Genomic DNA, 21676 nt, shown 5'->3' on the forward strand with positions numbered 1-21676 from the left:
TGTGTTTTAGAGAACCAAATCTAATGGGAAAGGGGAGGAGCGGAAGCTGCCAGAGCAGGATTAGAATGTATATAAACAGTTCAGGCGAGGATGATGAAGGCTTGAACTAGGGCAATGGAAGGAGAGAGGAAGGAAAACATTTAAAAAACACTGCAGGCTGGTCACAGTGGCTCACGCCTGTAATCCCAGCACTTTGGGAGGCTGAGGTAGGCAGATTACAAGTTCAGGAGTTCGAGACCAGCCTGACCAACATGGTGAAACCCCATCCCTACTAAAAATAAAAAGTTAGCCGTGCGTGGTGGTGTGCACCTGTAATCCCAGCTACTCAGGAGGCTGAGGCAGGAGAATTGCTTAAAGCCGGGAGGCGGAGGTTGCAGTGAGCTGAGATCACGCCACTGCACTCCAGCCTGGGCAACAGAGTGGGACTCTATCTCAAAAAAACACAAACAAACAAAACAAAACACTGCAATTCGGGCACAGTGGTGCACGTCTGTAGTCCCAGCTACTTGGCAGGCTGAGGTGGGAGGATGTGCGTTCAAGCCCAGCCTGGGCAAAATAGGGAGACTTTTGTCTTCAAAAAACATTCAAGTTAAAAAAAAAAAAAAAAAGACACTGTAGCAATATCAATCAATAGGCCTTGGGGAAGGAGAAGAGAGAGGGATCTAGTCTGGCTCTACCAACTAGATGAGGCAAGGGAGGACCAAAGAAGTCGTAGCGGGAGTGAGAGGAATCTGGACAGGCTGACGGATTTAGTTTTAGCCTAGTTTAGTCCCAGTTGTCAGTGGAACATTCACTGAGATGTGTAACTCCTGGACCTACTGCACAATTTGTAAAGCAGCCTCTGATACTACACACAGGGAGGAGGGGCTGTTTCTCAAAACCCCGTTAAGAATAAATGGTAGAAATTAAGGAAATGGGATAAAAGTGTTTTAAATAAAGAGGAAATTGGGCTGGGTGTGGTGGTTCACACCTGTAATTCCAGTGCTTTGGGAAGCCAAAATGAGAGGATCGCTTGAGGCCAGAAGTATGAGACCAGCCTGGGCAACATAGGGAGACCTTCTTTCTACAAAAAAAAGTGAAAAATTAGGTGGGCATGGTGACTGAAATGGGAAGATCGCTTGAACCCAGAAGTCACAGCTGCAGTGCACTATGATCATGCCACTGGACTACAGCCTGGGTGATAGAGCAAGACTTCGTCTCTAACATAAATAAATAAAATAAAGAGAAATTGATTGTTTTGGGGGATAACTAGGGCAGAGCAGAAAGAGGAAGGATGCACCAAGGACCGCAGGAGAGAACAGGTCAAAGCAAGCCAGAAATAGACAAGAGGCAGGAGTAACCAAACAGGAAGGAAGAACAAAGGCAAGAAAATGGGGAGGGAGAGACCAGAGTGGGAAAGGGCAGACTTGAGGGTTGAAAGTACATCTCTGTTGGGAGGGCACAACTGTTTTCAAGGGTTCTTTCCCCCACCTCTCTCTTAGAACTGCTTGCCTTCGTTATATCTGTGCAAAAGGGATGTATGCAAAGGAGCCTGCTGGATGGTGGTGGTGGGCTGTCTCCTGGCTCACTTGGAGTTTGTTCATCAATAGTGTTTAGGAAGACTGCTTCTACCTTAAAAAAAATGTTGGGAAAATGTGGAATGTGTATAAGAGGCACACATATCCAACCTCCCCCTGGTATTTTTCTTTATCATCTTCCTCCTCACCTTCCTTTCAGTTTCCCAGGTCAAAAGGGCAGAACTTCCTGTCTGATTTTTAAAGCCTCTGTTGCCTTGATTTTATTCCTGACTCAATGGAGATGAATTCCGAGTTGAAGACAAACAATTGTGCCTTGTGAACAGTCGCCACGTCGAAAAGACTCAAGAGTACTTTTGCAGAAACCTGTCTCAGGAAAAATTCCCAGTGTGGGAGGGAAGGAGGGTGAACTCCATCCTGGAAGGAGGAATTCCAGTTGCTCTGAAAATGTAATTTTCTAAGTAAATTCATTAAAGTTGAAATGTCTTATAAGAAAGGGGAAGCAAAGTTGGTTGCAAAGGGAGAAATTGCATACCGCAAAGCCACAAATTCCTAAGCAGCAAAATTTCTTTCTTTTTTTCTTTTTCCAGAGACTAGCTTGAGTGCAATGGTGCAATCATAGCTCACTGCAGCCTTGAACTCCTATACTCAAGTGATTCTCCACCTCAGCCTGCCTAGTAGCTGTGGCTATAGATGTGAGCCACCACACCTGGCTTAAAATTTCTTGGTACTAGAAAAATTGCTCTCATACTGGCAATTGCACCCAGGATCATTGATCTCTTCTGAATGGTGAAAATTGATGCTGAAGAGCTTTCTATTTCCACCCTCTTGATTCCTAAATTACTACACAAAAACAGAGTTCCTGAGTCTAGGAAGGGGGGAAAAATCCCCTGAAATTCTGTTCTCAGGGTAGAGTTTACCTCTCCTAATATAAAGATTGACACTCAATAAGAAACATTCAAAGTAGCAGTCATGTTGGGACCAGCCCTTGTGATTCTTTTGCCAGCTCTGCAGAAATTATTTTTTGGGAAGAGTGATGCTCTTTTCTTCGTTCCTGCCCACAACAGCCACAAAATACTATATTCATCATCAACAACAAATATTTATTGCCTATTGTGTGCCATCCACTTGTGCTAGCCACTGGTGTTTTTATTTTTTTTAAAGTGAAAGTGATTTGAAATGAATTTTCTTCCCGATATTTGAAGTCCTCTAGAAATATTATAAGTTCAAAATTAGATGTCATTGTCCCAGGATGAGATTTCTTTTGAATATGATAAATACTTCTTAAAGTAAAAATGTTTTAAGGATCCCTCTCCACAATATTTTTTTTTAGAATCCTCTGATAAAATATTTATTTATGTAATGACTTCTGGATTATGGTAAAAAAAAATTTTTTTAAATATATTTATTTAATTCAGTCAACAAATATTTGAAGGGTACACTATGTATCAGGCATTAATCTGTATGCTGAATAATTCAGTGGTAAGCACTAATAATTATAGTCATAGATACTGAGAGCATTTCATGTACTCATTGTATTAAATATTATGTTAAGGTTTTTATGTGTACAGTACTCATTAATTTATTCCTAAAACTCTATAATGTAGATGCCATTAATATTTATATAAATTACATATCATATATCAATATAAACATTTTCTAAATGAGGAAATTAGGGCACAGAGAGGTTAAGGTACTTTCCCCAAGTCACACAGCTAGTTATTGATGGAGCTCAGATTTGAATCTAGCCACCTAGGTCCAGAGCTCCAGCTCTTAAAAAACTGGAAACCCCTGCCCTCGTGTAATTTACATTTCTCATAATTCAAGCATATGCTGGTACAGATTCCTTTGCAAGCACACCATGGCCTCGGAGGAGTCTACAGCCCCCAGATTGAAGAAACCAATAGAATTGTACAAATAAGCACTACACTTAGAGTTGGTCCAAAGACTTGAACTCAAAACCTCTACATATCAGCCAGGCATGGTGGCTGCTGTCTATAATCCCAGCACTTCAGGAGGCCAAGGCGGACAGATCACTTGAGGTCAGGAGTTTGAGACCAGCCTGGCCAACATGGTGAAATCCCGTCTCTACTAAAAATACAAAAATTAGCTGGGTGTGGTGGTGCACACCTGTAATCCCTGCTACTCAGGAGGCTGAGGAATGGGAATTGCTTGAAGCCAGGAGGCGAGATTATGGTGAGCCAAGATCGCACCTCTGCACTCCAGCCTGGGTGACAGAGTGAGACTCTGTCTTTAAAAAAAAAAAAAAAGTCTACAAATCATTTAGCCTTTTTGAGATGTAGCTTTCTCATCTCTAAGTTGAGGATCATACCCCTAAGTGAAGTATACTTGAGTTGATGTATGTGAATTTTCCATATACCTAAAGGGCTTGCTTGTGCCTTTAATTGCTTCTGTGGTTGAGGGTGACCCATAACGCTGTCTATTGGCCTGGATGAGCCACTGTTGAGTTGGTAAAGCTCCACAAGGAGCTAGAGTACCCCGAGTAGCCCCAGCTCTCTGTGATCGCCATGCTGAGAGCCTCCAGTCCTCCTTCATCCAAGCTTCAGCCGTGTGACTCTAGGAGACTTTCAGCAAATACCATACTCTGCTCACACATGAATGCTTTTCAGTGGGAAGAGATGCTAGGTTCCAAGATGCTCAACATTTAATATAATTAGAGCCGAACTATCAGCTTCACCCTAGTTAACACTCATGTTAATAAGAAATGGTCCATAGATCAGTACAAAATTGAGTGAAGTTTTAGACAGTATCCACATAGGACTTGGAAATGTTTTTATCACTATTAACAGCCTGACAGTCACTGTAGATGATGGAATACCCCTTGTCACCTATTAATATGGACTTGGAAGGTAGAGGACTTTTTAAAAAAATCTACAAACCTTTATTTATTTTTAGAAACTAGACATATTTCAAAATGGAATTATATCAAGAGTGTTTTGCCATCCTTCTACAGTCTTAAAAATTATTTTGATGCCAGGAAAGACTGAGTAATGTCATTGTTAAGGTCAGACAGACTGGTCTTGATTCCTTGTTCTCCATTTTCTAGTTGTGTGTGTCAGACAAGTTACACACCTCCATGAGCCTCAGCTTCCTCCTCTGTGAAATGGGGAAATAATATTTACATTGCAAAGTTAGGAGGATTTGAAATTTGAGATGACACAGATAAAGAACTCAGTGCTGGCCAGGTGCAGTGGCTCACGCCTGTAATCCCAGCACTTTGGGAGGCCAAGGTGGGTGAATCACTTGAGGTCAGGAGTTGGAGACTAGCCTGGCCAATATGGTGATACCCCATCTCTACTAAAAATACAAAAATTAGCCAGGTGTGGTGGTGGGCGCCTGTAATCCCAGCTACTTGGGAGGCTAAGGCAGGAGAATTGCTTGAACCCGGGAGGTGGAGATGGCAGTGAGCTGAGATCGCACCACTGCACTCCAGCCTAGCTGACAGAGTGAGACTCGGTCTCAAAAAATAGAAGAAGAAGAAAAAAAGAACTCAGTGCTGTGACTGGTAAGCACTCAATAAATAATAACTATTTCCAGCTTTAGGAGAAAAAGATCAAGATTTTCCTTTTTTTCCCAGATACCCCTAATTATATCTAGGCTGTTTCTGTTAGGTTCCTGCTGCAAGCAGTTCATTCTCTACTCTGTTTCATAGCATGACATTAGCATTTCATACACTTGAGTAATGCCTGGGCATATTTTAAAGGAAAAGAAAAGGCATTTAAGAGTTGGTTTAAATTACATGTTGCCCAAACGTACATAAGCATAAAATTAGACCTAAACTCCTATGCAACTATAAAACCAAACTGGGCAGGGCGCGGTGGCTCACGCCTATAATCCCAACATCTTGGGAGGCCGAGGTGGGCGGATCACCTGAGGTCAGGAGTTTGAGACCAGCCTGACCAACACAGAGAAACCCCGTCCCTACTAAAAATACAAAAATTAGCTGGGCGTAGTGGCAGGTGCCTGTAATCCCAGCTACTCAGGAGGCTGAGGCAGGAGAATCGCTTGAACCTGGGAGGCGGAGGTTGTGGTGAACTGAGATCACACCATTGCACTCCAGCCTGGCCAACAAGAGCAAATCTCCATCTCAAAAAAAAAAAAAAAAAAAAGAAACCAAACTGAATTTAAAAAGCAAAACAAAAACCTATGCATAACAAGCACAAATCAGAACAACAGCATTGATGTGAGAAATGGCGTTTGCATTAATGGTGACCACAAGGAGACTATGCTGTGACCTCCGTGGTGCCCCTAAGTTTTCTTGTTTGTAAAGTGCTCCATGATGTCATTTGGCATTCACAGGCATCATGTATGAATCACTTAGGAATTAAGTCCACCCATGTACCTTTCTCATTAGCTCAAGATAACTACAGTGGCACCACTTTGTGCCAATAGGACAGTGAATTGAAACAGAGACTTGGGCCTGAAAATGTCACACTGTACCTGTTTATGGGATATGTGATCATAGGTGAGCCAGCATATGCAAATACTAACTTTTTAAGGCTGTCATTGAAATGAATACAAAAAATCACAAAATTTAAAAATTACCTCGGCCAATTCTTAGACCTACTGGGATCTACAGGCCTTGGTTTAGGAACATGGTTGTGATCATTAGGCCTGTGAGCTTTGCCATCAATCTGGGTTCAGATCCAGTACTATCGTGTGGACTCTGTGTGATCTTGGAGGGATTCACTTATTCAGTCACTCAACAAACGTGTAGTGGGCACCTACTATGTTCCAGGCGCTTTTCTAGGCACTGGGAATACAACTGGATACAAGACAGGCAAGGTCACTGCCCTCACAGAGGTTGCATTCTAAAATCTACTGAGATAAATCATTTAAACTCCTCCCCAAGCCTAAGCTTCTGTAGCTATAAAATGGGGATAATTGGACCTCACTGGAGGACCGCTGGAAAAATAGATGGAATGAGGCATGTTTAGAAGGTATGCTCGATTTTCCTGTTTGTCCTTCTGGTTCTTTCTCCATCCCTCAGGTGCAGGGAGGGAACCACTTCAGCTGTTGCTCGCTCAGGCTTCCCCCTCATCTCTCGCTGGTTCACCTTAACCCTGCCCACATCTTTGCAAATAGTCCCATGAATCCCTCTCCAGTCACTCCATTTGAGCATGCCATCAATTTCCTGCTGGGGCTCTGCTTCTGAATCACACATAAAGCAGGAATTTTATTTCACAAACTTCAAGATGCAAGAAGGGTCACATCATCTGTTTTTGTTGAATAAAATTAAATTTACCTCCAGTTTCCCATTCCATTGGGTTGGTGGGAAATACTGACCCCATTCTCTTGTCTAGGGTGTTGCTAGAATAGGGAATGGTACTATTTTACCTAGAGCAACTTGCTGCTGCTGCCAATTTCCTCATGGTCCAAGCCCATATGCAGGTCAAGCTGCACGCCACACAATGGCATCTCCTCTACAGGGACACCATTCACAGCAGAGAACGAGACTGGGGTTGATGGGAGGGTACAGGTGTGGGCATGGAGGTCCCAGGCCTCTCACCCCATGTCCTAGAGCAGCGAGGTACACACAGCTATGCATACACTCAGTAAAGTACATGCGCACACACACTTGCAGGATACAGGACTATGCCCTGCCCCACCTCGCTTCAGCGGTCATGTCCTTTTTCCCCATTCACAGCTTTTGGAGACCTCATTCCCATGTGCCCCTCCCTCTAAACCTGAAAGGGCCTCTTTACCTACCAGTATCACATGTCCAGGTATACACTTTGCGTGTGAATAGGAGAGCATCTCAGCTCCAAAGCGTGGGATCAGGGCTGCTGCCCTGCAAAGGTTCTGGAGAGACACCCCCCGTGGGAGTTGTTCCAATTGTATGGTAATTATATTAGTTTCCTTGGGCTGCTGCAACAAAGCATCACAGACTGGGTGGCTTAAACAACAGAAATTTATTTTCTCACAGTTCTGGAGTTTGGAAGTCCAAGATCAAGCGCTAACAAGAGTTGCTTTCCTCTGGGGCCTCTCCCCTGGGCTTGCAGATGGCAGACTCTTTGGTGCCTCTTCACGAGGTCATTCCTCCATGCATGCGTGTCCCTGATGTCTCCCTGGGAATCCAAATTTCCTCCTCTTACGAGCACACCAGTGAGACTGGATTAGGGCCCATATTAATGGCCTTACTTTAACATTTTTTTTTCTTTTTTGAGATGGAGTCTTGCTCTGTCACCCAGGCTGGAGTGCAGTGGCATGATCTTGGCTCACTGCAACCTCCACCTCCTGGGGTCAAGTGATTCTCTTGCTTCAGCCTCCCAAGTAGCTGGGATTACAGGCATGTGCCACTACACCTGGCACATTTTTAGTATTTTTAGTAGAGATGGGGTTTTGCCATGTTTGCCCAACCTGGTCTTGAACTCCTGGCCTCAAGGGATCCGCCCGTCTTGGCCTCCAAAGTGCTGGGATTACAGGCATGAGCCACCATGCCTGGCCTTATTTTAATTTAATTGCCTCTTCAAAGGCCCTATCTCCAAACACAGTCACAGTCTAAGGTACTGGGGGCTAGGGCTTCAACATATGAATTTTGGGAAAATGTAATTCAGCCCATATCAGGAATATACTAACCTGACAATAAATTATTTAAATAAGGAAGAAGGTACCCATTTCTAATTAGCACAAAGGCACCATATGGGCTAGTGGTGGCCCAGCTGGTGGCCCCTTAAAGCTCAGCCACTCCAGGGCTTCTGTGTCATGCTCAGGACAAACAATCCTCTACAAGGGCTGGAAACACAGGGCCTGAGCCCAGACTCCCCGGGGGCAGCAACAAATATTCCCTTCTGGGAATCTCGCTGGGAGCCCAGCTGCAAAGGAGTGGGGCAGATATTCTCTCCACTACCAAAAGGACGTTCTGACCCTTGCCCCCTTTTAAGCCAGGGGAGTTTGCTCCATTCTCCCTCTCTTCTGCTTTCCCCCATCCCCACCAAGAGGCCCGGCACAATCCGTGAGTTTAGCTTTCTTAGAAAAGACAAGGCAGATAAGTTGTTTTCAGTCGACTTTGGCTTTTGGCTTTGCAACACCAACCTCTCCTTACACAAGGACTGATGGCCTCAGACGTCTTAGATTTTGAGGTTGGGAGAGGAAAAATGCAATGAGAAAATTAGCTTCTCAGTGGTTCAACCTGCCAGACACAGAAAGGCTTTAGCACAGTGCCAGGCAGCGTGAGAGCTCAATAACATGGCCCATGACAATTAACATAATTATTACTCTCATTGTAATTACATAGGAAGCAGCGCTCAGAGTCTACAGTCTGAGGAAAAGGCACCAAGAAGCTGGTGTGTCCAATAGCCCTGTCCAACAGAACTTCATGATGAGAAGGGGAAGTTCTCTACCTGTACTCTCCCACAAGGTAGCCGTTAGCCACATGTGGCTACTGAGCACTTTAAATGTGGCTAATGCAATCAAGGAACTAAATTTTAAATTTTATTTAATTTTAGTTCATTTAAACTTAGGCCAGGCACGGTGGCTCACACCTGTGATTCCAGCAATTTGGGAGGCAGCAGCAGGAAGATTGCTTGCGGCCGGAAGTTTGAGACCAGTCTGGGCAGCAAAGCAAGACCTCGTCTCTACAGAAAGTTTTTTCTTAAATTAGCCAGGCATGGGGGCATATGCCTGTGGTCCCAGCTACTCAGGAGACTGAGACAGGAGGATCACTTGAACCCAGGATTTTGAGGTTGCAGTGAACTATGATCACACCATTGTACTTCAGCCTGGAGAACACAGTGAGACTCTTGTCTCTTAAAAAAAAAAAAAAAAAAGAAGAAGAAGTTTAAATAACAGCAGAGCTATTGATATGATTATTGGGCAGCATAGAGTTATAAGATTTTTGTAGCAGCTGACAATAGGGAATAAGTGAACATTCTAACTCCAAATAATACAACAATTCCCACCTCATTTCCTAGCCATGCCCTGGGCCCAGACTTGCTCCTATATCTACGACAAAGACCAAGGCTGCCCCCTTACAATTTCTACAAGCAAGCCAAAAGCCAACAACTTTTGGAAATCTTGTGTGAATTTTTGGAATTTTTTCCAACAACTTTTGGAAACCTTGTGTGAATTTTCCCAAGTCAAAATCTTGATATCCTCATTCATTCTGGACAGGAGAAACATCACAGAGTAATGCCACCCTCTTGTGACTTTAGTTCGCAGCACTCCCTTTACCAAGTTTTATGTGTCATCTATATCAAAGTGGAATTAAAATCAACATTGTTTTTCTGCATTGGTGCAGACTTTCATACCACCATCCCCCGAAACCCTCCCAGCCGCAGCGAGGCTCCACTCAACCAGGCCTGGGAACTGCAGGTTCCACACCTCTATTCAAGCTGCCAAGCTCTGTGAAAGTCCTTTGAGCACAATTAAGATTTTTTACTAGATGCCTTAATGGTGTGCCCACAGGAAATGTGTACCTTGGCTCAGCCACCTTCTCACTGCAACTGGAATTGGCATTGCAGCCCCTGGAAAATGGGCACCTCTCATCTTTACAGTCGGCATGAATCGCCCCGTTCTGTGCAGGAGTGGGGCTTGCCTGCCTGAGACGCCTGCAGACATAACACGTGGGCCGCCTTTCCCATGTCGAACTTTCCCTAGGGGCTGGAAGCCAGCCGAGAATCCCTCCTCGGGCCACTGTAATTTTTCCTCTCCTCATTCTCTGCCCTTTCCAAATTATATGATTTCCTTGGAGCCACATGTTTTTAACGTCTCTCATTCACACACCTTCACAGATATTCCCCAGTAACATGTGTCTGCGGATTTTAAAGGCACGCTTGGTGAGCGTGTGGGATTTGATGAAATCTGCTCGTCTCTCCCTGTTTGAAGCCCTTCTCTGAGTCCCCATCACTTATGAGATACAGCACGAGCTTGTCATCATAATTAACGAGGCCCATTATGATCTAGGTTCTGCCTACATTGTCAGTCTCACCCTCCTCCTTTGTAACATTTGCTGCAGCAACACTGAGTGGCCAGTGGTCCCTCGAACCATGCTGTTTCACTCCTCCATGTATCTGCCTGTGCTGTTCCTCCCTGCTGGAGATGTCCTTCTCTCTCCGTCCACCAGAGAACGGTCCCTCCCCTAACACCCAGGCCAGCAGGCACCTGCTCCGGTTAGCTTTCTCCTCTTCCCTGTCTCCTGTGCTGTTTCAGTGCCCTCCCTCTTACAGATTTCTGTGTTTCACTCGTCTCCCTGTATTGCATTTTGTCTCCTTGCCTGTCTTTCTCCATTAGTGCACTGTGAGATGGTTGAGGACTAGGGCTGTGTTTTTTCATCTGAACTGCCAGAACCAATCACAGTGCAGGGCTCATAACCACCAATCAAAGCCCATTGTTGAATTGAAATACGTAGAAAGAGCATCTGATGTGGCGCCAGGCATTTCCCACACTACACATTCTCTTCTCAACAAAGTTTTGTCCAACTGACCTGAATCTTCCTGGCTTTGGATGTAATTATGATTGGTGCATTTAAAGAAAAAGATGTAAGGCCGAGTGCCATGGCTTATGTCTGTAATACCAGCACTTTGGGAGGCCAAGGCAGGAGGATGACTTAAGGCCCTGTCTCTATAAAAAATAAAAGAAATTAGTTGGGTGTGGTGGAGTGTGCCTATAGTCCCAGCTACTCAAGAGGGTGAGGTGGGAGGATCGCTTGAGCCCAGGGGGTCAAGGCTACAGTGAGCAGTGTTCATGACACAGCATTCCAGCCTGGGTGACAGAGCGACACCCTGTCTAAAAAAAAGAGAGAGAGAAAGGTGTAGATTACCTAAGAAATACCTTATGCCAAAGCTCGATAAATGAAATGCAGCAAGGATGTAGCAAGGGAGGAAGGGAGGAAAGGAAGAAAAGGAAACACACATGGAAGCATTTATTGAGGGCCTGTCCTGTGGGCTCCAACTCCAAAAGACAACCTGAATCTGCCCTCGTCTCTCCCCTCAGTTCCACTCAGCTTGGACCAGTCTCTCCCATCTCTCACCTGGACCTGCAGCAGCCTCCTCTCAGTTTCCACCTGCCCTGTCATGGACTGAATGTTTGTGTCCACCTGAAATTCCTTTTTTTTTTTTTTTTGAGACGGACATTTGCACTGTTGCCCAGGCTGGAGTGCAGTGGCATGATCTCGGCTTACTGCAAGCTCTGCCTCCCAGGTTCATGCCATTCTCCTGCCTCAGCCTCCCGAGTAGCTGGGACTACAGGCGCCCACCACCACGCCTGGCTAATTTTTTGTACTTTTAGTAGAGATGGGGTTTCACCGTGTTAGCCAGGATGGTCTTGATCTCCTGACCTCGTGATCTGCCTGCCTCAGCCTCCCAAAGTGCTGGGATAATAGGCGTGAGCCAATGCGCCTGGCCTGTGTCCCCTTGAAATTCCTATGTTGAAGCCCTGACCCCTAATGTGATGGCATCAGGAGGAGGGGCCTTTGGAAGGGGAGTAGGCTTAGATGAGGTCATGAATTGGTGTCCTTATAAGAAGAAAGAGAGAGGCCGGCCGTGGTGGCTCACACCTGTAATCCCAGCACTTTGGGAGGCTGAGGAGGGCGGATCACTTGAGGTCAGGAGTTTGAGACCAGCCTGGCTAACATAGTGAATGAAACCCCATCTCCACTAAAAATACAAAATTAGCTGGGCATGGTGGCAGGCGCCTGCAGTCCCAGCTACTTGGGAGGCTGAGGCAGGAGAATCCCTTGAACCTGGGAGCCGGAGGTTGCAGTGAGCCAAGATCATGCCACTGCATTCCGCCTGGGTGACAAGAGCAAAACTCTGTCTCAAAAGAAGAAGAAGAAAGAGAGACCAGAGCTCCCCCTTCGTGTGTTTATTCGAGGAGGTCCTGTTGAGCACACAGCACAATGACACTTGACTGTAGGCCAGGAAGAAAACCCTCACCAAGAACTGAATCTGCCAGCGCTCTGGTCCTGGACTCCCCAGGCTCCAGAACTGTGAGAAATAAAAGTCTGTGGTTTAAGATCCCCTAGTGGATGGTATTTTGTGATCCCCACCATGGCTGACCGAGACATACTCCCTTACACTTTACTCTCCACTCAGCAGCCAGAGTCAGCTTTTACAAATGCAAGTGAGATCAAGCCATTCTGCCTTAACTTCCCCATTGATTTCCCTTGAATATAACTCACCCTCCTTTCTTCAGCCTACAAAGACCTTCCGTGATCTGGCCATCAATCTCATTTTCAGAATTCTGTCTTAGTCTCTCTGTCTCTTGCTCAAATTCCACTCACATACACCTTCTTTCAGTCCTTTACAAGCTAAGACCTTGTGCACCATTGTCCAAATGACATTCCTGCAGCCCTTTGGATGACTGGCCCTTAAAAGACACCTCCTCATTGAGGCCTTCCTTGACTGTTGTATCTAAAGTCACTCCACAGCCACTTTCCATCATGCCACCAGTTTTATTTTCTCCATAGCACTTTTCAAGACCCAATACACCTTTTTGTCTATTTGCTCATTCATTCTCCATCTCCCCCAATTAGGCTCCTTGAGAACAGGAACCTCACTTGTGTCGTTCACTACTCTATTCCCAGCACCTACAACAGAGCCTGGCTCAGGCGGTGTTTAGAAATGAGTGGTTCTTGAGTGACTAGACGTGCCTGGCACTGGCTAGACATGTTCACAGGCAGTCCAGAAAGGTTTCCTGCAAAAATCAGTAGAGAACTGTCAATGATTTCCAGGGTTTTGACATCCCTGGGGTGAATTCATTCATAATTAGTTTCTTTGAAGTAAAAGTGAATCAGTGTGTGACTTCATACCCAAGTCCACATCAAAGTGTTTATGGATGAATGCAAGGGCAGTGGAATTAATGCAACCTTAAAATGGGAGGTGTAGGAAGCTGCTGCATGAAGGGACGTGGTGGGTGGTGACAGGCTCCTGTCGAGGTCTGCACTCCAGCACTTGCCAGTCAATTGTGCTAAGGGTTAGCCACCTTAAAGCCAGGGTCAGGCCTATCTGCCCACCCACTTTAAAGCCTGAAATGACAAATGAAATTCTGAAACCCTGAGCTTCTCAGAAGCAAAGTTTAGCATGAAGGTTAGGGTGTGCTTTTAGGAGTACATTGTCGAAGGGAATCTGAAATTTTCTTTGGCTTTGAAAAGAGCACTGGACTTGGAATCGGATTCTAGTGCTAAGGCACTGTGTGACTTTGGGCAGGTCCCTTAACCTCACCTAATCTCTTTTCTCCTCTGTAAAAAGTAATGCTTCCTCTTTCCCCTCAGGGGGTTGTCCTAAAAGTCAGAATTAGAATGATTCTCTGCAGGAAAGTGTAGAACTATAAGGCACCATATATTGTAGTTGGTTACTGTAATTATTATCAAGATCTGCTCCTTGGCTGGGTGTGGTGACTCATGCCTATAATCCTAGAACTTTGGGAGGCTGAGGCAGGCAGATCACCTGAGGTTAGGAGTTCAAGACCAGCCTGGCCATCATGGTGAAACCCCATCTATACTAAAAATACAAAAATTAGCTGGGCATGGTGGCGTGCACCTGTAATCCCAGCTACTTGGGAGGCTGAGGCAGGATAATCGCTTGAACCCCGGAGGCAGAGGTTGCAGTGAGCCGAGGTCGCACTACTGCACTCCAGCCTGGGCAACAGAGCAAGACCCCATCTCAAAAAACAAAAACAAACAAACAAACAAAACAAAACAAAAAGAAACCAAAAAACAGATCTGCTCCTGGAATCAAAACAGAAACTATTAATTATTAAAAATGATTAATCCAAACCCCTTTGTGTGGTGTGATGTGATGTGTGTGTGTGTGTGTGTGTGTGTGTGTGTGTTATTACTTGTATTATAAGGCTCCTGCTTTGGGTTGCTGCCCATTTACTTGAGGTAAGAACACCCATACAATGTGAAAAGCTAACAACAGAATGAAGGACCAAGAGTCTTTTAAATAAAATGCTGTAGGAGGGGATGGTGGCCTGATGTATTGCAATAATCTCCTAACCAGCTTTCCTGCCTCTCTGGGCTCTCTCTTTCCCAAGCCACCCCACGTAGTGGCACCAGAGACCATGCCTCCAACAAAAGTAATGTAGCTAAGTGGTTAAAGAGGCAGACTTTGGAGCCAGATGATTGGGTACAAGATCCAACTGTGCTGCCCAACTAGACAGTTATTTCTCTGTAAAATTAGGAAAGTACCAGTTCCTTCCCCTGAGGGTTGCATGGAGGATTAAAAGAATTAGTCTGTATTAACTATATTTTATATGTATAGCTTATATATTTTATATATAAACACAAGCTATACTTTATACCTAGCTAATTAAGCTAAATATAAAAGTATACTTAGCACCCTGTCTGGCCCTTTATAAACATTGGCTATTATCGTTAAGTTGCTCTTCTGGTCCTATGACTGGTCTACGCAACATTTTTTCATGAAGTCTCATTTCCTACCAAAGTAGGAAAAGCCCTAGCAAATTGTCAAGCTCTCCCCGACTCCATCTTAGCAGCTCTCTCTGTTCCTCCCCTTCACTGTAGGCAAACAGAATGATCTGCTTTTCTTGACACTTTTTTTTGCCTTCAAGGCTCAACTCTGCTTCCCAAAGTTGGAAGTGCCTTCTCTTTTCTTTGAACCCACATAGGGCTTTGTTGCTGTGTATAGCATTTCTCATTCTAGTTTGTGAGGTGGTTTTATTCTCCCCCTGATGGGCTGTAGGCTCTTGGATGGCAAAGATTGTAATTTATTTGACTTGCATACTTTTTGCAAACAGGCCTTTTGCCCATAACAGGTATTTAGTGAATGTTTGTTGAATGCATGGTGTGGTCAGAAATGGCATCACAAAAGTGAGAGTTGAACTGTGCCTTGAAGGAAGAACGGGCTTTAAAAAACATTATTATTGGCCGGGCGCAGTGGCTCACGCCTGTAATCCCAGCACTTTGGGAGGCCAAGGCAGGCAGATCACCTGAGGTCGAGAATTTGAGACCAGCCTGACCAACATGGAGAAATCCAGTCTCTACTAAAAATACAAAATTAGCCGGGTGTGGTGGCGCATGCCCGTAATCCCAGCTACTCGGGAGGCTGAGGCAGGAGAATCGCTTGAACCCAGGGAGCGGAGATTGCGGTGAGCCGAGATCGTGCCATTGCACTCCAGCCTGGGCAACAAGAGCAAAACTCCGTCTCAAAAAAAAAAAAAAGAATCATTATTATTTAGATTGTAGTGCAGTGACTAAGAGCATGCATCATGTAGCTAAACTAACTGGGTTCAAATCCTGAGTCTGACATTTCGTAGCTCTGTGACTTGAGACAAATTACTTAACCTCTCTGTCCTTCCGTTTTCTCTTCATTAAATAGGGATGATAAAAAACAAAAACAAACAAGCAAACAAACAAAAAAACCCTTCTTCCTGGTGTTACATTGTAAAGATTGTCACATGAACTTAGTGGCATCCTTGGCACTTCGTAAGTGCTCAATGAACAGTAGCCATTACTACTATTATCACACAGATAATGAGTGCTTCTTATAAGAAGTCCAGAAAGACACTAAAAAGTGGAAGAGTTCCTCCCTGCACCCCGGCAATCTTACCCCCGTAGACAGAGCCACTACTATGGGCTTAGTGAATATCCTTCCAGAAGTTTTATGAATATAAAATATATTTAGTAACATAAACAGAGTCATACCACATATACCATTCAATTTTGAAAGCCACTGAGGGATGCAGGCTGATGGAACCATTGCCCTCTCCAACTGCACTGGCCATTAAATGCTTCAGCCTGCAAGTGACACACTTCGCTGGCTTTCACAACTCATTGGCCAGAACTAGTCACTTAACCCCAACCAACCCCCCAAGGTGGGCGAGAGGTGTAACCCTGTCATATGCCAGAAGGAAGGGCACATCTAAAATCTAAATCTTAATCTAAAATCATCTAACATATGCTGAGAAAACCCCACAACAACTAAGAGAGAGAAGGGCCAAATGATGTTGTTGTAGCCAATGTTGCTTCAAAATATTGGGCTAAAGGCAGGGTTTGAATATGCTTGGAAACAGCCTGGTTCAATGGGTCAGGGTGTTTTGATAAGGGTTACAGGTAAGGTAGAAGGTGGTGGAATAGTGTGAAAAAGCTTTCGAAAACAGTGAAAACCTGTCCAAGAAAATCTTCATAGAAGCTTTACTCTCCTTCTACTTCGTCTCAATTTTCTTTTCCCTGGGTCCTTAGACCTTCTTTGGGACTCATGTAAAGTGCATTCAGGCTCTAACAGATTCCCTATTCAAGAGGTTTCCCAGGGCAGAAAACAATAACAGTGGTGAACATAATAATAATAATGATGGTAAACTCTCTAGCAGTACCTTCTATGTGACAGTGTTTTCCATATATGAACTCACCTATCCTCACACCAACCCTATAAGGTAGGCATTTTCACGATTTTCTTTCTTTCTTTTCTTTTCTTTTTTTTTTTTTTGAGACGGAGTTTCACTCTTGTGCCCAGGCTGGAGTGCAATGGAGAGATCTTGGCTCACGGCAACCTCTGCCTCCTGGGTTCAAGCGCTTCTCCTGTCTCAGCCTCCCAAGTAGCTGGGATTACAGGCATGAGCCACCATACCTGGCTAATTTTGTATTTTTAGTAGAGACGAGATTTCTCCATGTTGGTCAGGCTGGTCTCGAACTCCCGACCTCAGGTTATCTGCCCGCCTCGGCCTCCCAAAATGCTGGGATTACAGATGTGAGCCACCATGCCCGGCCGGCATTTTCACTATTTTCATTTGACAAATGAGGACATTAAGGCACAAAAAGGTTAAATCACTTGTTCCAAGTTCACCTGGGATTAGAAGCCAGGCATTAAGATTCCAAAGATGGATATAATTGCTAGAGCAATTGGTAGAAGAAATGTTCCAGGACCTTCCCCTCCCCTCAACCTTAAACCCCTAGCTACCATAATTTACCACAAAAGCCTCTCTATTTTAATAAAAATTTTCCAGCCCTATCCTATGCTCCATTAATTTTAGCCAGTATTCAATGTAGAGAAATAGCACTGCAATGAAAGCTCATGGGCCCAGCTGTTCCTTTAATAGACTTGACCTGAAAACCTTACGTAAAAATCAGTCCTGCTGTCACCTGGTTGAGGCCCTGCTTTGTTTCTGCTAACTAGTCTGATTTCATTTTCACTCATAATCTCTTGATGTTTGTGTCTTTTCTTTTTTTCAACTCTAAATACTTTTATAATTTCACCATGAAAAATCTCCTTTCATGGTGCATTTCTTCCCTCCAGGTAGTGGTAACCTTTGAAACACACGCTGACAACATTCCTAGACCTTCGAATATAGTTAATACTCACTTCAGGCTGAAAGGAATTTCTTATCAAATTAGGGTCTGTGATGATGATGATCATTTCTGCACTTTTATAATAGCTTTCATCTGAGGCCTATAGGACACTGTGTAATGTTAATTAGGCCCCTGTGAAGCAGAGAAGGGCACGGGGAAGGTGCAAGGATGGAAATTAACACTGTGCCAAGTACATAACATAAGCCAGAAGTGATACTTCCTCTTCATGTTTTCCATTTTCATCTTCTCAGTGTTGACATGCCCAGAGGACGTTAGCATTGGTGACTGATCTGGTTTCCTTGCCCTCTTTCTTCTCTGGTTTAAAGTCTCAGCTACGGCCACTTGCCCTCCAGACCCATTCCTGTGATCCTGTGGGTCCTACCTCTAGGCTGCAGAAGAAGTTATTTCCTCTCCCACCACCCTTCCTCTAGTGAAGAGAAGGGTGCATTTGTCCCCAGGATGGTCTAACCATACCAGTCTTGGGAGGAAAGAGAGTAAGGAAGGGATTCCATGTGACGAGAAGGGATCCCAGCCAGTCACTGGCCCAACCTGATCCCATTAATGTAATACCTTGACTCATCCCAGGCAAAACCCTTATCCTTCTGGTGCTTATGGTGTGATCCTGAGGATGCCATGTTACCTGTGATCCACTTCATGTTAGGCAAAATGAGGGAGGGTGTGGTTTGAGGGTTTCATGGAGGTTAGGAACCTCCAGGTATGTAGGGTGGCTGAGACATTGAGACTGACACCCCAGTAAAGAAGGGGAGATAAAGGCTGCTACATGCCTGGCCTGGGAGCTGGGGAGGGCATGGTTTATGATGAGGGATGTGAGAACCTGGAAAACCAAGCAAGTACCCAAGATCAGGGTCAAGTCAAGGTTAGGTCAGAGACTAGAAATGCAACACAGAGTAGAATCACCCAAATAGACCACTGGACTAGCTCTGTGGGAAATAGTTCAAAGTTTTTCAACATGGAAGAGCAATGTAGCACTCTGCAGAAGGCCAGAGGATCATATAATAAGGAGAGTTTGGTGTGGGAGCAGGGCTTGACCATTGTTATTCTTTGAGGAAAATCTTGAGCTGGTTCCATTTGCCTTCAATTGTAGACTCAGAAACTTTTCCTTCTATGGCACTACCTTGCCGTGTACACAAAGGCCCCATCCTCCTTCTTGGGGGCTTACAAGCACCATGAGATATTGCATATTAGGTTGACCGCATGCAATCAGTCTTCTCAACTGCAACATACCCAGGTTTGGAGGCAAAGACAGTTGTTATTCCTGCTAAATGGTCAGTGAGAAAAATGCCAACAGCCATCCTAGGAAGTCCTCACTGGATGCCAAAGGACAAGACAACCAGTGCAGCCCCGATGCGTGGGTGGTGCACAGGCTTATGTGAGTGGATACTGCGTTGTCCGTGGATGCTGGGTCTGCTCATGCCCCTGGAGTTTCTTCAGATCTGACCTTCTCGCCCCAGTCCCCATCAGTTCCCCTCCCCACTGGATATCCACAATCCTTGAAGCTCAGGTGGTAGGGCTAGTAAGGAATTTGGTTCTCACTCACAATACTTCTGCCCAGTGTTTAATCCTTTCTGAGTCTTTTCCATTTCCCTAATGAACTAAGCTTTTGAAACTCAAAAGTCAGGAAGTCTTTTCCCGGTTCTGTTTTCCATTGTAACATCCTTTCTCTGAGGCAGTCAGTGCAGAAGAGCTCAATTGCTTCAAAGGGCACAGGGACCTGGGCAAGCACCAAGGAGAGAAAGGAAACATTGGGGTTGAAGGAAAGCATTGGTTCATACAATACAAGGAGGTTAAAATATTTTTCTCCCACAGATCTCATTTCTGAGAGGCTGATTTGAAGTTGGTTGTCTCACTTGCGTGGAAACACTCTTTCTATCTACGTGGCTTTTGGCCCATCTACTGACATCCATATTTAGAACATCAGTTGGGTACCCAAGGATGAGCATGAGTGGGGCAGAGGCGGGTGGCTCCCATCAAATACTGCCCAGGGGGTCAAGAAGCAGGGAGGTCTGGGAGCACAGATACCTCATGGGTCCCCTAGGACCCACAGGGAGGAAGGAGTCTGGAACATTTTGCCCTGCCTGCAAATATCCTCACACGACACAAGAACCACAGGCAGCCACCATGGTTGCAGTGGGTGTGAGGAGCTGGAGTTCCTAAACAAGATGGGGCAGGAGCATGACCTCTTTGATCTTAGTCAGGACCCTGGATTGAGGATAATGTGACCCGGGAAAACCAGGACTCTACTAGGGTGGAATCAAAATGCTGTTTCTGCTTCTTGTGCTCTTGAGGGTAGTTGGAAACGGATTGTTTCAGGGCTCCATCTAGCAACTGCCCAGTTTCTGAGTCTAAGCTCCAACATGAAGTGTTGACATTGAGTAGGAAGGTCCTTCTGTTTATGGAATACTGTGGTTTATATAATTCCTATGTTTAAGCTTTTTCTCTAGGTAGTAAAATGATGGATCCCCTCAAAATAGAATCATCTGGGGTTGTTTTTAGATGAAATAAAGCATCTAGATGGACCCTGATTTTGGTTCAAATTGGCTGAATTGGCTGAACTGGGTTAAGTGGAAAATACTAGGTCAACCACAAACACACTGTGAGTCTTGAGAAACGGACTTAGCTTCTGTCTGGATCCTGTATTACCCTGCCTGAAACATATGCTCTAAGGCAGCTGTGAAAGGGAACTGTTTTGATTTATGTGAGACCCTGAGTGAAGGATTTCAGTTCTCCAAGTGTCCACGCCATTGATGGTACATGCAAACTACACACAAACACACACCACATTCACACAAACTTGTTGGAGTCAGTCAAGCCCCAAAGCCCTAAAAGGCACTTCACAAAAGGGTGAATGAGAAGAGAAAGCAAACCTGAGATTCTGTGGGGCAATTGACACCAATCCCCCATCCCAAAGATCCCCATTTAAATGTGATTAATTTGCAATTCCGAAAGATGTCATTTGTGTCAATCCAGGAACGCATTCGTTTTGGGGTGAGCGGAAATGTTCCCAATTTCTGGTGGTAGCGGATACATCTGAAAAATGGAATCGAATCAGTTTTGCTCCCGAGAGGGACAGGTGGAGGACTCCCATTTCCTGCCAATTCAGTTGGAAACAATGAGGAGAGAGGAAAAAAAACGGAGCCCTCCCTTCTCTTTCTGGCCTTAGACATGAACTCCTGATAAGATCCTGGAAAACAGGCAGCGTTTTTAACAGCCGGTTGCCCTCTTCAGCTGAGAAAACAGCACGAGCCAAAACTAGGAACCGGGGCCACCTCTATTGTGAATGTGGCCAGGCTGACTTATTGTCGCCAAACAGCAAATCATGAAATGACTGAGATAAGGAATATAATCACATTTTCACATGAACCTTACATTCTTACCTCTTCTATAGGAAAGGATATCCCTGCAGGAAGGAGGAAGGTGGGGCCTGCCCATGTTCTGCAGCAGGGCTGGGACTGCATTGTCCAGGCTTTTGTAGGGACACAGGAAGAGGGTACGGAAGTTTCTACAGGAAAACAGAGAAAAGTTCAAACATAAACAGCATCCAAAAAAATTTACCAACAGCAAACTAGATTTCCTCTTTGGGCCTCCCATGCTTTCATGCACCCCTGGACTGGCAGATTTTAATCTTGGATTCTGTTCACCTTGGTAACCTCCAGCGCATGTGATTATGCTGTTTCCCTACTTATTAAGTTAAAAGGATGTGTTTTCTATGGCAATGGAGACAAAAACAACCTCTTTCCAGAGACTGTATCCTGGCCTGGCCGGAGACTGTTCTGTCTTTTCCATTTGTCATTTCTGGGGAGGGCATGAGCTTTCCTGAAGTTCCGTGTGGGATAGGGCGGCTCCCTTTCAGGAGCGTTTGAACAAAAGCTGAAAG

This window comes from Pongo abelii, chromosome 10 (genome assembly GCF_028885655.2).
Source record: "Pongo abelii isolate AG06213 chromosome 10, NHGRI_mPonAbe1-v2.0_pri, whole genome shotgun sequence".
Lineage (NCBI taxonomy): Eukaryota > Metazoa > Chordata > Mammalia > Primates > Hominidae > Pongo > Pongo abelii.